Source organism: Chelonia mydas, chromosome 5, assembly GCF_015237465.2.
Source record: "Chelonia mydas isolate rCheMyd1 chromosome 5, rCheMyd1.pri.v2, whole genome shotgun sequence".
In the NCBI taxonomy this organism is placed as follows: domain Eukaryota; kingdom Metazoa; phylum Chordata; order Testudines; family Cheloniidae; genus Chelonia; species Chelonia mydas.
Window position 1 is genome coordinate 96,355,367 of NC_051245.2, and position 15,296 is coordinate 96,370,662.

At 42.2% G+C, this 15,296-nt stretch overlaps 1 protein-coding gene across 5 annotated transcripts in view; it reads left to right on the forward strand.

Moving 5' to 3' along the window:
• TRPM3 (transient receptor potential cation channel subfamily M member 3) overlaps positions 1–15,296 on the forward strand; it is a 592,300-nt gene that overhangs the window by 323,956 nt on the left and 253,048 nt on the right. The window contains exon 1 of one of the 5 annotated variants that reach the window (XM_043547002.1): positions 2,332–3,371. The exons of the other annotated variants lie outside the window; for them this stretch is intronic. The gene's annotated coding sequence lies outside the window, so the exon portion shown is untranslated. Of the gene's footprint in view, positions 1–2,331; positions 3,372–15,296 lie in introns of those variants that run through there. 5 annotated transcript variants of the gene reach the window in all.

Consider the following 15,296-nt stretch of genomic DNA (forward strand, 5'->3'; position numbering starts at 1 on the left):
ACAACAGATTTTTGTAACTCCTGTGGCCCTCTCTTTGTGATTCATTGATCATCTCTGATATCCATAAAAAATAGAAATCAAGGCTCAGAGCCAAAAAATATTTTTGTAGCTTGTTCACAACTTTTAGATGCTCCTTCATTCACAAAGGATAGAGCTACACACAGCAGACTTGTACATATGGGAGAATGGCTGCCATATTTGGTAAATGGCCACCTTCTTTGTAAGTAGATAGGGCAACAAGTCCAGGACACACTGCATCTGTTTTTGACAGCGTCGGTGCAGTGCGGTGAATGACTAGCTGCTTGGTAATCTTAGTATCACTGAGCAGGTATTCTAAGGGGCTGCATTTTAAGTAAGTGTCATGCAAATCTTGGTTAAGTGATTTTTTTTTCTTTCTGTCTGTGCATACATAGGGAGCTATTTTTGTACTTTGGTAAATGTTAAAGCGAGAAGGGACTATTATGACAATCTAATCTGATGTCCTGCATAACACAAGCCATGGTACTTTACCAAGTAAAGTCACCAAGTCCAGTTAGTTAAGCTGTTGTATCTTTTTTCTCACGCACAGTGTCTTTAGTGCAGTTATACTACTATGGAGTGCAATTTAATTGGCTATAATGAAATGCAGACAAATATGGGGGGAGGGATAGCTCAGTGGTTTGAGCATTAGCCTGCTAAACCTAGGGTTGTGAGTTCAATCCTTGAGGGGGCCATTTAGGGATCTGGGGCAAAAAATGGGGATTGGTCCTGCTTTGAGCAGGGGGTTGGACTAAATGACCTCCTGAGGTCCCTTACAACCCTGATATTCTATGATTCTATGTTGCACAGTGCTTAGATAGTATAATTTACAAAATAGTATACATGTAACATCTGTAGATAATTACAAAGGCTTTGCGCTTAGACATTGTGCCTAGATAGTGGTTTTCATCCAGAGCACCTTACAGAGGCTAGGGGCAAATGTAAATAGCTGCAATGTCAAGTTTCAGAGAGAGGTAATCTTTTTAAATAGCATAGAAATGAAAGGAATCTTTTCTTTCTTTTAAAAAATAATTTGGGTTAATGTATATCTGTATCTTTAGTTGTGCTAAGATGCAAGGGAAAGCTGCTGTGCATTTTGAATCTGGGGTTGATACCAAAGGCAGGTAGATCTGAATCTAGGCACAAAGGAAGAATAGGAGGGCTATTTTGTGGTGGAGCAAGGAGACTTGAAGGAGAAAGGCTCTTATAATTGGGGGGAAAGGCACCCCTTGGTCTATATTTTTAACCCTGTCTTTCAAGTTTCAGTTTGGAGATTGTAACAATGGCTGAGTGAGCAATAAACTTCTGGAGATTAATAGTGAAAATTCTGTCAGGTGCCTAAATGAATTGGCACAAACAGAACCACCTGAACAATTACTGTAGCTCAACTAATTTAGTATATATGGTGTTTTTTAATTAATACACTTATATTTATACCCTTAATTCAGAAAGTTGGCATCAGAGATATTTATACTGTATGCAAGAGATTTAAGTAAGATGCACTTGCATTGACTTCTCTTTATTGAAGACATTATATAATGCTGGTGTTTTATAACATAACTCCTACGCTCCAACTACTATTACAGCAGCTATTCATTTAGCACTACTAACAATTTTTTAACCTAAGTCTGAACAAAAAGCCTTTGCCTGCAGTAACTAAACACATTTCAGGGACTCTCCAAGTGCATTACTAATGATTTGTTTTGAGATACTTCTGTGTATTAGCGAGGAGTGAACATCAAAAGGATTTAAAGGTTTCATTCAGCTAGGGAAAAATTTGAAGGATCCTCCTTCGCCTCAGCAAAATTTAAACCACCACTGAGGGGGAAGAGATGGGAAAGACTCATATTTGAGGCTATGATTTAGTCATGGGTATTTTTAGTAAAAGTCATGGACAGGTCATGGGCAATAAACAAAATTGCATGGCCCATGACCTGTCCATGACTGTACCCCTGACTAAATCTTCACTGCTCCTGGGATGTTGCTGCTCTGGAGGGCCCCAGGGGGCTGCTACTCTGGGGGGGCCGGTGTTCCGGCAATGGGGGCTGACTGCCCCCGGCTGCTCGCTGCTCCAGCCATCTCTGGGACCACTACTGCGGGGCAGTTCCTGGGCCGTGGACCTCTGCGTGGTCAGTCCCTGGAGCCAGCCACACCAGCAGCTGCTCGGGCGGTCCCCAGGGTCAGGCGACCGGGCTGCCTGAGCAGCTGCCAGTGTGACTGGTCCTGGGGACTGCCTGAACGGCTGGACACTGCCACTGCAGAAGTCATGGAGGTCTCGGAAAATCATGGAATCCTCCGTGACAGACTCGCAGCCTTACTCATATTTAGTGCATCAAACCTAATCAATACAAATTTTAAATAGGGAAACATTTAAATAGATTGACAGCAGGGTGATGGAAAGAAAGGGTGATCTTGTCATAAATGATCATCTCAATAGAATCGGTGTTTTCTCTAAGATTCCTAAGCAATTATACCTATCAGTCGGGCTAGGGTTTTGTTTTTTTTTCCAACACACGAGTTCTCTCATTATTTTTCACATATCATGAAATCTGTTCATCACAGAATAGACAATGCACACACAAATAATCATAATAATGTAGAGATGTGATTAGTGACAGGCTACTTTGGCCAGAGTCTTATTTCTAACACTCAGTCTAAATAACAGTTGAGTACTAGTGTGATGAGGTGGCCACTTCACACAGGATTGGAAGGGGTTAAGATGGCTAGGCAGGCCAATTAACTCCACAGGCTGCACCTGGAGGAGGAGCCAGGGAGCAGGGAACTATGTGAAAGCAGGCTCAGCTGTGCAGGAACAAGCAGGGCCTATATAAAATGAGGTAGTAAGCAACAGACAGGGTCTGCTGGGAAAGGCTGTAAGCAAGCCAGCCAGCCAGTCAGTCAGTTCCTAGAAAGAGGGAGAGAGGGAGGTTTTGGAGCTGGTACACCCAGAGAGAGAAGGGGAACCAAGTGTGGTAGGAAGCAGTCAAGGGACCAGTAGTGGCTGGGAGAGGAAAGCCCAGAACTGCTGAGCTGAGGGTCCCTGGACTGGAACCTGGAGTAGAGGGCCAGCCCAGGTTCCCCTACCAGACACTGAGGGAGTAGCACCAGAGGCAGTGAGTGGGAAGACTGCCTAGGACTGCAAGGGAAAAGGGACTTTGATACCCAGGAAGGGGGGGAACACTGAGTGACCTGGCTGGAGGGCTAAGTCACAAAGAGGACGCTGCGATTCCTGGAGTGAGAGAGGGGCTGCAGACCAGAGAGAAAGACGGAGCGACAGCGTGCAAACAGCAGAAGAGGGCACTGAACTCAAGAGCTAATCCCCAGAGTGACCAGAAGGAGGTGCCAGACCAGTGGTGAGTGGTGCACCCTGTGATAGCTAGAATCCTCCCTCACTGGCTGACACTCCTCCCAAGTAGTGTTCACAGATCTAGTTCCCTTTCCCTCTCTTACCTCTTCTGTAGAGTGGGCAAAGACTAGAGGATTTGCCTAGTGGTGGATCCTGTGGCCCTATCTGTGCACCATGCACAACAGTGCACAAAGGTATACCCTCAGCACTGTGTGGACTCACCAAATCCTGTCTTCCATGTACAATAGACTACCATGAATTCCATGTCTTCAGGAGAGCAATTTTTTCCTCTTATGTCTTCCAATACTACTGAAACATTCAATCAACATACAAAGGTTATCAGTCACATCTTTACAGTTTTCCCTTTTGTATAATTAACATATTATATAAATAATACTGCATGTTACATGGTAACATTAATTTTTAGCAGTCAACCATGGTAAAGAGTCTAATGGCAACTACTGCACTCCTCTCAATCTTACAGTGTGTAAAAGCTTGCAGTGATCTCTAAAAGCCTGGTGACACTTACAATGTCTATAGCAATTTACTGGAATGTTTTTATTTTTACCTTGTATTCCATGTTTGTTTTGAGTCAAAGCAAGAGTCCATTGAAAATAAATATATATATAAAATGGTTATTTGAAAGCACTTATTCTGTCACTACCTGTACCATGCACGTATTCTGTATGCTATCTGTACTAGTGAGATATTGCTGCAGACACTACATGGTCCATGTAACAGGACGGGCTGGACAGCCTGGGGCTAAGCCAGCCTGATTGCAGAATGAGCCCTATCTGAGGGAAATCCAGGAGCAAATTTTGGCTGTAGTGAATGAGTCAGGCTTAAATGATAAAGCCCAGCTGGAGAGAGAGCCAGGCAAAAAGCTCAGAGTAAGGAAAACTCTCCAGCTGGGACTCTGACCAAACAGGGAAGAGACTGGGAAAAGCTTTCCAGGCAGGGAGGCCTGGGAGAGATTCTGACAAAGCAGGGAAGAGACAGACCCCCTCAGAGGAAAACTTAAGAGGCTGGATAGGGAGTAGCCCAGGGAAAACTGCAGCACCAGTAAAGGAGCAGACCTAGCTGGTCAGTACAGGCCCCCAGACTGGAACCCAAAGTAGTGAGTGGGACTGAGTTCCCCTACCAGTCCCAGAGAAGGGCTCACACAAGCCCACTACAAAGGTTATTGAGCCCAGCAAGGAGGCTTACTGGCTGAGCCGAAGGCAGGCTGAGGAAAATCCCTAGGGAGGAAGAATGATTTTTGTTTGTGTTAGACTTCTGGAGGATTTTCAATTCCGATAATAGTGGCCCCAGAAGGGGTGGACTTAACATAGTGACACCAATCACTGGAAGAGGAACTACCATAGCAACCATTAGTACAGGATGCTAGCCCAGCGAGGGAACAGCTATGCCGTGCCTAGCCATGAGGTGGAACGTAGCAGAGAGTGGATTCTGTTAAAGTCCAATACATTCAAAGCTCTGTGTATAAATATTCTGCTTCCCTATTGCAGAGAGTTCAAATTAGATTGAAAAATGTATCATTATTTTCTTCTTTGCTGCTGGTGGAAGTTCAGGTAATGGTTAAAGAAGTTAGTCTAACATCTTGGTCTGAAGTGATGAAGTCTAGGGTCATTTTTACCTTCCCCAGAAGGGAGCTCCATAGTCTTCTGCCCATTGCTGAGACTGCTATCACTTGTTTGACCTTTGAGCTTGATAGTTTTATAATACCCGTGAAACACAACCATCTAGGGAGGTCATAGTCCCTTAGTGAGAGTCACACTTTTTGTTGGTCCAGTGTCATGGAGGGACATTTTGGGGACCACCCATACTGGTAAGGGGTTCTTTCACCACCTACCCTGTAACTTTGGGGGCCTTAATGCTGTGTAACTGTGGTTCAGATCCCTGACACCAGTAGCCAGCCCAAAAGCATAAGGTGTGACTCTGGCTTTCACCAGCCCAGTTATACTTTGCAGGGTATACCAATAGGCCATCTAGTCCTGAGTCTCCCCAAATTCATTATCAGTGAGTTCTTAAATACCAGACACTCAGACCATTCCCCTCTAGTTTGTCACCCCCAAAGGCATGAAATCAGACCCCCAGTTATCAGCTTCCTTCGGCGTATGCACTCCACACAGTTTGCACGCCAGAGACCTGCTTGGAATAAAAATAAACAAAGTTTATTTAATAGAAAAACCACCAATTCAAAGATTAAATAATAAGGGAAAGCAGAAAATCAAAGTGAAGACACAACCTCCAGCTTTACACTTTCATATTATATAACATTCCTTTCCTAATGAATTGCCTGTTGCCTTAAAACCATGCCCCACCATACCCCCTAAATATGCGAGGGAGCCAGTGTTCATGGACAACCTCCTGTCTTGAGACTGTCCCCCATGTTCTGGATTAAAAAAATCTCAGTCCCAAACTTGCTTTTAAAAGCCTTCTCTCTCTTTCTGTCTCTCTGTCTCCACCATGACTCCTGATTTGAAGTTTGGGAGCTGAGATGTTCCTCTCTATTTTGAGTTGTCAATGTTTTTCCATTAACTCTAATGGTCCAACAATGTCCTTTCCTGGGCTGTGGACAATGGAAGCCCGTTTCATGTAAACAACTGGTTTAGGAGATGCCCCTGCCTGCCTGACTTCTCACACCCTACTGTGAGGTGGAGTTGAAGTTGCAGCACAGATTATGAGCACCGTTTTCTATATACTCAAATTGACAGCCACAGGCTGTATACATAACTCATAATGATTGAGTTTAGAATACTATAAGTTTCCATAAAAGACCTTACTCGAGAGGACACATGCTTGGAATTACTATACTGGATCCTCATAAAAGATTGTGTTGCGTGTAGCATTGGGATGAGCAGTGTTGTTCAGGAGGAAAGTTAATACACTTTAGATCAGTTGGGGCTTTTCTTAAGGGGTTGGCACACCATCCCAAAGTATGCAAGTTGCCATAATGGAGCCTAGAAAAGGCATGGATCACTGTAGCATGAATCATCCAACAGTGTGGAGCACAACCTTCTTTCCAGGGGCAGATTAAAGAAAATGTTACGGACACCTGTAGCTATGCTGCCAAGTCCTGTGACCCCTTAGAACCACACTGTGTGTTTTGACTTGCTGTTCATGTTAACTTCCTTCAGCACTCTATATATCTGGCACATTGCATTATTTTTTATTTTCACCATTTCATGTTTTCCTCTTCTTTTGCATTCTTTTCAAATCTGAATTTTTGAGAGGATAAAAATAGAGCTTTAAAAATGTATTAAGTGCTCATCTTCCATTGAATATATATGATGTTTTACAGAAGAACTCAAAACAAAATGAATACCAAAACTGGCCCAGAAACAGCCAGCCACCATAGTAAAAGCATCCCAATGAAGAGCTGGCAAAAAAGGGGAGGCAAAAACAGTCATTGATGCACTTGAACTAAGCTCTGTGGAGAGCCACTGAAAGGTTCCGAGGGACATTCTGTGGGAGACAGTTCTGGAGAAGGGTGGTCACTAAACTGAGAATGCCCTGCTCCCAGCCCAATTCTGGTGAAACCTCAGGATGGAGAACAAAGATGCTCAGGCTGATTTCAGTTGCCTTGGTGGAACATAAAGTTGCTCAAGCGCCATCTGGTCTGCAGTATTAAAGAGTTCGTACAGTAACATTCATATCTGGAATTGAATCTGTTGATATACTGGCAAATAGTACCCATTGTGAAGGGCTGAAGCTGTAGATTCCGTTGTCCTTGTGCTTTACAAAGGAGCAAAAGGGCATCTATGTTCTGCAATATATGTCGTATCTGGATGAATTTGAAGGGGGGATTAGTTAAGCACAAATAAATGTCCAGCTTGGAAGTGCTGAAGCTTTGTTTAAGCCTACTACTATCCATATCAGAAAGAAAAGGGTTAACTTTCCAGGAACTAAAAGATGGTAATAGCCAATACATTGAACTATTGCTCTGAGCGCTTTCATGCTAAGAACACTTCTGAGTGACATTCATTCATTCTCTCTCTCTCTCTCTCTCTCTCTCTCCCCCCTCATCCCACCGGTACTTACTTTTCTTCTCCTGCCATTAAAATCCCTTCCCCCTCCCCCACCCCCCCATCATTATGTGCACACCAAGAGATGCCAACATAGTAATCATGTTATGGCCTGTTTTATGTTCTTGGGCCTTTAAAGTATATGTTAATACAGAAAACAAATATTTCTCTTGGAATATTCACAAGATTACCATGGGGAAACACACAGATTTAAAAAACCCTACTTCTTCATTACTTAATGTAATTAAAAAAAGATAATGTTTTAGTTATGCAAGCGATTAACTAAGTCATTAATTAGTGATTAACGATCATTAAAAAATTACAGATAACCAGAGGATCAGTACAGAATAGTGCTATGTCACTTCTCTTTAGTCATGTTATGCTTCTCCTTATGTTAAGTGAATTAATAGACTTGAGTGATGTATTCTGTAACACTAGAATATACTGAATTATTCATCAGCCACTTTTAGAAAATTCCAAACTGAAGCTTTTATGACCCTTGAAATAATCTACCTAGCTTGAATCTTTTTCAAGTTAATACAGAAATATATGGAACCATATTCTGCCATCAGCTAACTGCAGTGCCACTGTGATTTCCATGAGAGGCCGTGTAATAGCATGGCAGATTCTAACAGACCCCAAATGTAATGACTCAAGGCTCCTCCATAAAGTCATTGTGATGTCAGGCATATGAACTTTGTAGGAAGACGCAGGATAATTACAGCGGAGTCATAGGAACATCTTGTTCCCTTCAATAAGGAATATAGGAGGGGATGATGTGTGTCTTTGAGAAGCAGAGGGAGCTGGGATAGAGGAAGTCCTACAGGCAAATTCTAGGAAGTCAATTTTGGAGGGGAAAGCATCTCCTCAGGGGTTTATGTTCTTACATAGTTATATGAACTAGCCGCTGAGAAAAACTCCAGGAAAGGGGAATGTTTGAACTATCTAGAATGCGTATGGATTTGTTCGGAGATGGGTGTGAACTCAGCCTGCTTACAGGAAATGACAATGTAGCTGATTGATTTGAATTTTCTGACTGAAGCATGTGTTGAGGTTTGAGTAATGTTGGCAACACTTGGTTGATTTAAATTCTAGTTACCTAGTATCTGGCCAGGGCCGTGTGTATATTATGGTTAGGTGGCTATGCAAATTGGTACATAATTGTCATTTCATATTTGCAGCATAGTTCTGCTCTAGGGGGTCATGTGACGTTGAAGAAAGCTGTCTTATTCTGAGCACGCCATGGTCATCCATTCTCCTCCTCCTCCTCTGAATTTAAGTCTAATGAGCTCAGACAGGGCCTTGTATGTGGCAGGCTTTTACTTGGTGGGGGAAGACTTAAAGCCATGCCATTATAATATTAATACAAAGTAACACTTATCCAAGTTCCTTTGGGTTGATTCCATGCTTCTGCAGAATTTACAGCAGCTAAGCTAACCCAATAAAGTGGTGTAAGTGGAGCTGGTGTGGGTGTGAAAGCGTGTGTGTGTGTGTATACACACACACACACACACATAATATATATATATTAAAAAAAAATAGAATGTTGAGTGCCAAGTCACTTTGTCCCCAAAGTAGTAAATTATAGTCTGGAAAAACAAATGCCTTGTGAGGTATATTAATGGTTTTTCATGATTTAACATCAGGGGTATAATTCCACTATCTGTCACAAAGGTTTTTTTTTAAATACTTTATGGGACGTCATGACTCTCACAAGCAAAAGAACTCAATTATGAATGATGTAGAATGTATTCCACAAAGAAGATAGTAATCACAAGGGCAATCAGTGAAAAAGGTGTTCATTCACTTGCAACCTCCTTTCTAGTGCATCTCACGTGGAGATTACATCTCCTAGAAGAACAAGACTGATTTCCTATAGTGGGCACTGTTCTCTGAGCAAGCTGAAACAGAAGTTAGGTGAATCTTGTCCAAAGGTGGTTTTGGTTCTAAAAGTAAGTGATTTTACGCTTGTATTATTACCAACTTCTTCTTGGGGAAATTCAGTAATTGGAGGATTGCTTTAATTCATTTATTTCAAGAAGCAGCTCAACAAGTATTTGCTTTAGATTTCAATGTTTCTTTAAACCCACCTGCTCACTGAAAGAGCAGTCTGAGATAAGCAGCTGAGCAAAACCAGAATCCATCCAGACTTTAGCTCAAGAAATTATTAATAAAAGTGGACTCTCAATAACATTTCAGTAGCCTCAGTTAAACTACATTTTGGCAATAAAGTCCTCCGAACCCTGGGCAATGCTTATGCAGCTCTTCAGTCTTGCCAACTGAAGTTTACTGCTAGTGAGATACTGACTGACTGAAAGGTTCTTCAGAAATTAGCTTCATTTCTTGTGTCTTGTGCTTTTTTTAGTTGCTGAGGAGCTGCTGTATAATAGTCTGTGATTCTGTCAGAAGGACAGTAAGCTTCTTTCTCCCTGGCTCAAGCTTCGTGAATTTCAGGAGGCTTTCACACACCAGATGTGCCTATAACAGCATTTTTATGCATCAGTGCAGCTCCATCAGAAGTAGCAATAATGACAGCTGTAGTGTAGCTGGAGCCCAGGAGTTTTTACAACCCTATAACTCTGCTTGACTCAGGGGCTTAAAAAATGCTGGTGAATTTTCCTAGTGTAAAAAAAGCCATTGAATTCCTTGAAATCTAAACACCTCTCTGGGGATTGTTTTGATTCAGGTCTGAGTACCTGTTATATCCTCAGTTAGCTCATTTACATGTGGGCTGGTCTTGGTTGCTGCTTCAGCTGATGCACATGGAGGTAGAGTAATAAGTGTTAAATTCCTGTTTATTTATTAAATCCTCTTTATCACCTTCTGTCCTGACAGAGATGATTCTTTGTTTTTCCCTTTAAACCTCTTTCTCACTTCATTTTGTGGAATATCATTCCAGTTCCACAAATACTTAAATACTTGAGCCCTTTTTAATTAAAAAGTCTGCATCAAAGTGGTATAAGTATGCCACACAATTAATTAGTTCCCCAATTAAAATATTATGTATATGTAGTCATGCAGGTTCTCAAGATTGCGCAAACATTAATCTCTAACAAAGTATTTCGTTCCGTGTTTGTACCTAATATACCTCATGGTTCATATTAAATTAAGAAAAATTAAGAAAAATCATGATTAAACATAACAATTTCTTTAGATGTTTTTATTCTATAACCATTTTATGTCTTGGTTGCCTCGAAAGTAAATTATATATCAGTCTAACTCAATCAGTGTATGAGAGATCAGAATCAGCATGTATAATTCTATCATTCTTAGCACTCATTAAAGATAGACTTCAATCTTCAGATTGCATCAGTCACCCAAAGAATAAACTCAGCAACTGAGTCAATTTTGAAGGTTTCAGTCTGACACAGGAATAAGTCTGACTTTGACACCTAATTTTATTTTAAAAGTATGTTTAGCATTATGTTTTTGTTGTTGTCTTTCTGAATACCCCTCTGCCCTTTGGTTTTTGAGCTATATATCATGTAACTCTACAATTAGATTTTTTTAAAAATATTTTGAAGGTCATTCATAGTTTCTCCCTATAAGAGAACCTTATAAACAACAACTAATAAACCTTCAGTCAGTTAAGTACATCATAGCAGATAACAGAGCAGTGGCTTCTGAACAGAGGAATTAGGAAACAGTAGGTAAAAGTAGCTATTTTTAGCATTTTAAGGGTATAGGATTTGAAAGAAAAAGGTTTTCAGGTGCTAGAAGGAAAACGCAGAACACAGAGAATTCTCTTTTTAAGAGGAAAGTATCAGACTGGATACTGAAACATAGGGCAAGAGAACAAGAGCTCTCAGACATGAAAACAAAAAGGAAAATGTCCTGAAATTTGGAAAAAGAAAGAGGTAGAACCTTAGAAATAGACAGCAAGACAGTTGTGAAGATAGAATTTCAAGCAAAAGAACATAATCAAATAAGAACATAAGAATGGCCATGCTGGGTCAGACCAAAGGTCCATCCAGCCCAATATCCTGTCTTCTGACAGTGGCCAATGCCAGGTGCCCCAGAGGGAGTGAACCTAACAGGTAATGATCTAGTGCTCTCTCTCCTGCCATCCATCTCCACCCTCTGACAAACAGAGGCTAGGGACACCATTCCTTACCCATCCTGGCTAATAGCCATTAACGGACTTAACCTCCATGAATTTATCCAGTTCTCTTTTAAACCCTGTTATAGTCCTAGCCTTCACAACCTCCCAGGCAAGGAGTTCCACAGACTGACTGTACGCTGAGTGAAGAAGAACTTCCTTTTATTTGTTTTTAAACTTGCGACCCATTAATTTCATTTGGTGGCCCCTACTTCTTATATTATGGTAACAAGTAAATAACTTTTCCTTATTCACTTTCTCCACACCACTCAGGATTTTATATACGTCTATCATATCCCCCCTTAGTCTCCTCTTTCCCAAGCTGAAAAGTCCTAGCCTCTTTAATCTCTCCTCATATGGGACCAGTTCCAAATCCCTAATCATTTTAGTTGCCCTTTTTTGAACCTTTGGTTCTGGAGTGCCAAAGAGTCTGTAAGGTTATCTGGTCTTTTTGGCCCAAATGCTACATCTTTATAACAGTGACATGACCATATTTAGAGACACTACTGTAGATAACAGTCTTTTTTTTTTTTTTTATTTATTTAGTAAAGCATTCTTTATTGCTTTTGGAGGATTTCTCCTTCAAAATGTATGGTAATAACTCATTAAGCACTAAAGGACTTCAGATGTCCATATTTCCTCCTCTTCTGTTTCTACATAATACTGCAGCTCTGAAGCAGTCATGTATACTGGAAAATCTACACTGTGTTTATATGTGTTTTGTGCTGCTAGTCATAAAAATGTGAAATTACATTACTAAGCCAATATTATAATATGTACAAATCATTAGGTCTTAATTTAATTGCAAATAGTGTTTAAAATATATAATTACATCAGGAAATGTGTGTTTAATGATTAACACATGTTCCCACTTCCTGATTTCCTTATTAGTTTATTATCTTAATTTTCACTCTTGTTTTAATTGGCACTCTCTCCTTCCTTTTTCTCTTTTCCCCTCAGTTATTTATATATAATATTTTTGGTCCCCCAATCTGTCCTCCTTAGCACCAGGTTTCCTTTATCCAACAAAAACACTGACTAATTATACCCTTAGTAGTACTTGAAACCTCCTCACATACTAAGAGGATCTTCAGGCCCAGTTGTTTAGGGTATAAAATCTGAGACAAGAAGGGAACTGGGCTGAAAGTGACATGTCATTAAAAGCTAGTTTTTATGTACTTGTGTTTACAGTCCTTTTCACTGTATGTTTGCCTCATTTATATTACAAGTTTAATTATAAAAAGAAAAGGAGTACTTGTGGCACCTTAGACTAACAAATTTATTTGAGCATAAGCATCCGATGAAGTGAGCTGTAGCTCACGAAAGCTTATGCTCAAATAAATTTGTTAGTCTCTAAGGTGCCATAAGTACTCCTTTTCTTTTTGCGGATACAGACTAACACAGCTGCTACTCTGAAGTTTAATTATAATATTTTTGCAGCATGTTCATGACACGTTCATCTGGCCAGGTTGCTATAAACAAGGGTGAGTTGTGGCCACGTAGAAACTTATTCCACATCACAGCCAAGTGTCAACTGTGAGTGTCATAGCTAACATATCACCTAACCATGTTTGTATCCATGCATTCTGGGAAAATCTGGGCCATCGTCCTTGGGGCCACAGCAAGAGAGAGAGTGCATGAAGACGTGTAATGAGTTGCACCAGCACTTTGGGGGTGTGTTGTCACCCACAGCTGGGAGAAAGGAGGCTTGGTCAAAGCAGGTTTTGCAGGCATGGTTAGAAGGTCCCATATACATGTTTCATGTGCTGAACAAGTTACAGGAAGACACTTATGTGCCAGCCAAGGTCTCTAGGAAGGGCGGATCATGGGAACTGCAATGGGTTGGAGTATTGTGTGTGTTTGGTTAAAAGCACGTTTGGAACCAAGGTCAACTACTGGTTATAAACTCTGCTTAAAGCTGTATTTTAGATAGGGCTTCCAACTTTATAATCGCACAAAATTGAATACCCTTGCCCTACCCTTCCCCGAGGCCTCACCCCTGCCCTGACCCCTCTCCAAGGCCCCTCCCCCACTCACTCCATCCCTCCTTCCCCTCTGTCGCTTGCACTCCCCTCACCCTCACTCACATTCACTGGGCTAGGGCAGGGTGTTGGGGTGCAGGAGTTCTCCAGCTGGGAGTGTGGCTCCAGGATGGGGCCAGAAATAAGGGGTTCAGGGTGTGGGAGAGGGATCCAGCCTGGGGCAGGGGGTTGGGGTGTGGGAGGGGTGAGGGGTCTGGCTGGGGGTGCGGGCTCTGGGGTGGGGCTTGGGATGAGGGGTTTGGGATGCAGGAGGGGGCTCTGGGGTGGAGCCGAGGGGTTTGGAGTGTGGGAGCAGGCTCAGGCCTGGGGCATAGGGTTGGGGGGCTGGAGGGATGCAAAGTGCATCTCTGGGGGAGTTTCGGTGCAGAAGGGGGCTCAGGGCTGGGGTGTGGGAGGGGTGCAGGCTCTGGGAGGGTGCTCAGAGCTGGGGCAGGGGGTTGGAGTGAGGGCTCTGGGAGAGAGTTAGGGTGCAGGAGGGGGTTCCAACCTGGGGCAGAGGGTTGGGGCCTGGGAGGGGGTTTGGGTTCCAGATGGGTGGTACTTATCTCAGGGGGTTCCCAGTCAGCGGTGCAGTGGGGTTAAAGCAGGCTCCCTGAGGCTCCAGGAAGTGGCTGGCATGTCCAGTTTCTAGGCACAGGGGTGCCAGGTGGCTCTGGGCCTCAGGCACCCCCTCCCCCCCCCCCTCCCCGTGGTTCCCATTGGCTGTGGTTTCTGGCCAGTGGGAGCTGTGGAGCCAGTGCTTGGGGTGGGGGCAGCGCACAGAGCCTCCCTCACTGCCCCTGCACTTAGGGGCCACAGGGACATGCTGGCCACTTCTGGGAGCCGCACAGAGCCAGGGCAGGTAGCCTGCCTTAGCCCTGCTAGACCGCTAACCAGACTTTTAATGGCCTGGTCAGCGATGCTGTCCGGAGCCATCAGGGTCCCTTTTCACCTGGGTGTTCCGGTCGAAATCTGGATATCTGGCAACCCTAATTTTAGATAGTCTACACCTTTTGCAGCATATGTACTATAGCAGTATCAGCACAATTCTCTAGGCTAACAGGGTTAAACCGTAGATCTGAACCCATTAGCAGCTGTTGCTCAATGTTTACAGATATAAACATATTGTTTTAAAAATAAATTTTAATTACGTGTATGAATAACAGTATATTCTGGAGTGGAAGCATAGCTAATTTCTAAAATAGCCAATAGAAATATTGGATGCATTAAATTTTGTAAATTAGCAGCTTTTAAAAAGTGACTATACATGACAAAACATAAATGTATTTTAATGTTTATCATGCTGTTTCATGGTGTACTGGTTATAAATCTGAAGTATATGTTGAAAAAAAATTAGTCATAATATGAGATTTCATTGCTGTCGAATATTTACTGGAAAAAATGGAGATGACCCATTTCTTTTGTATGCAAATTATGGAGTATGTGAATTTCCTAAGTGATAGAATTTTGAAGACTTCAGCTAATGGCGTGTTTGCACAGGGAGGTAGTGCACAGCAAGCAGTGTTTATCTACAGCACATTAACTGGCCATGTAGACAAGTCAAGCATTTGTTGTGTGGCTATCGTAATAGTAGCAACTACTGGAAAGCTAATACCGTCACACAATGATCATTCATCTGTCTGGGCACTATCCCAGGGTAAAAGTATCTGGGTTTTGGCCAAACGCCCTTAGTGGTACACTTAGTCAAATCTATTTGTTAATATCTTCACTTTGGGTATAAATTTAGACATCTCTCTCAAATGATCCAGGTAACAGGATCCATA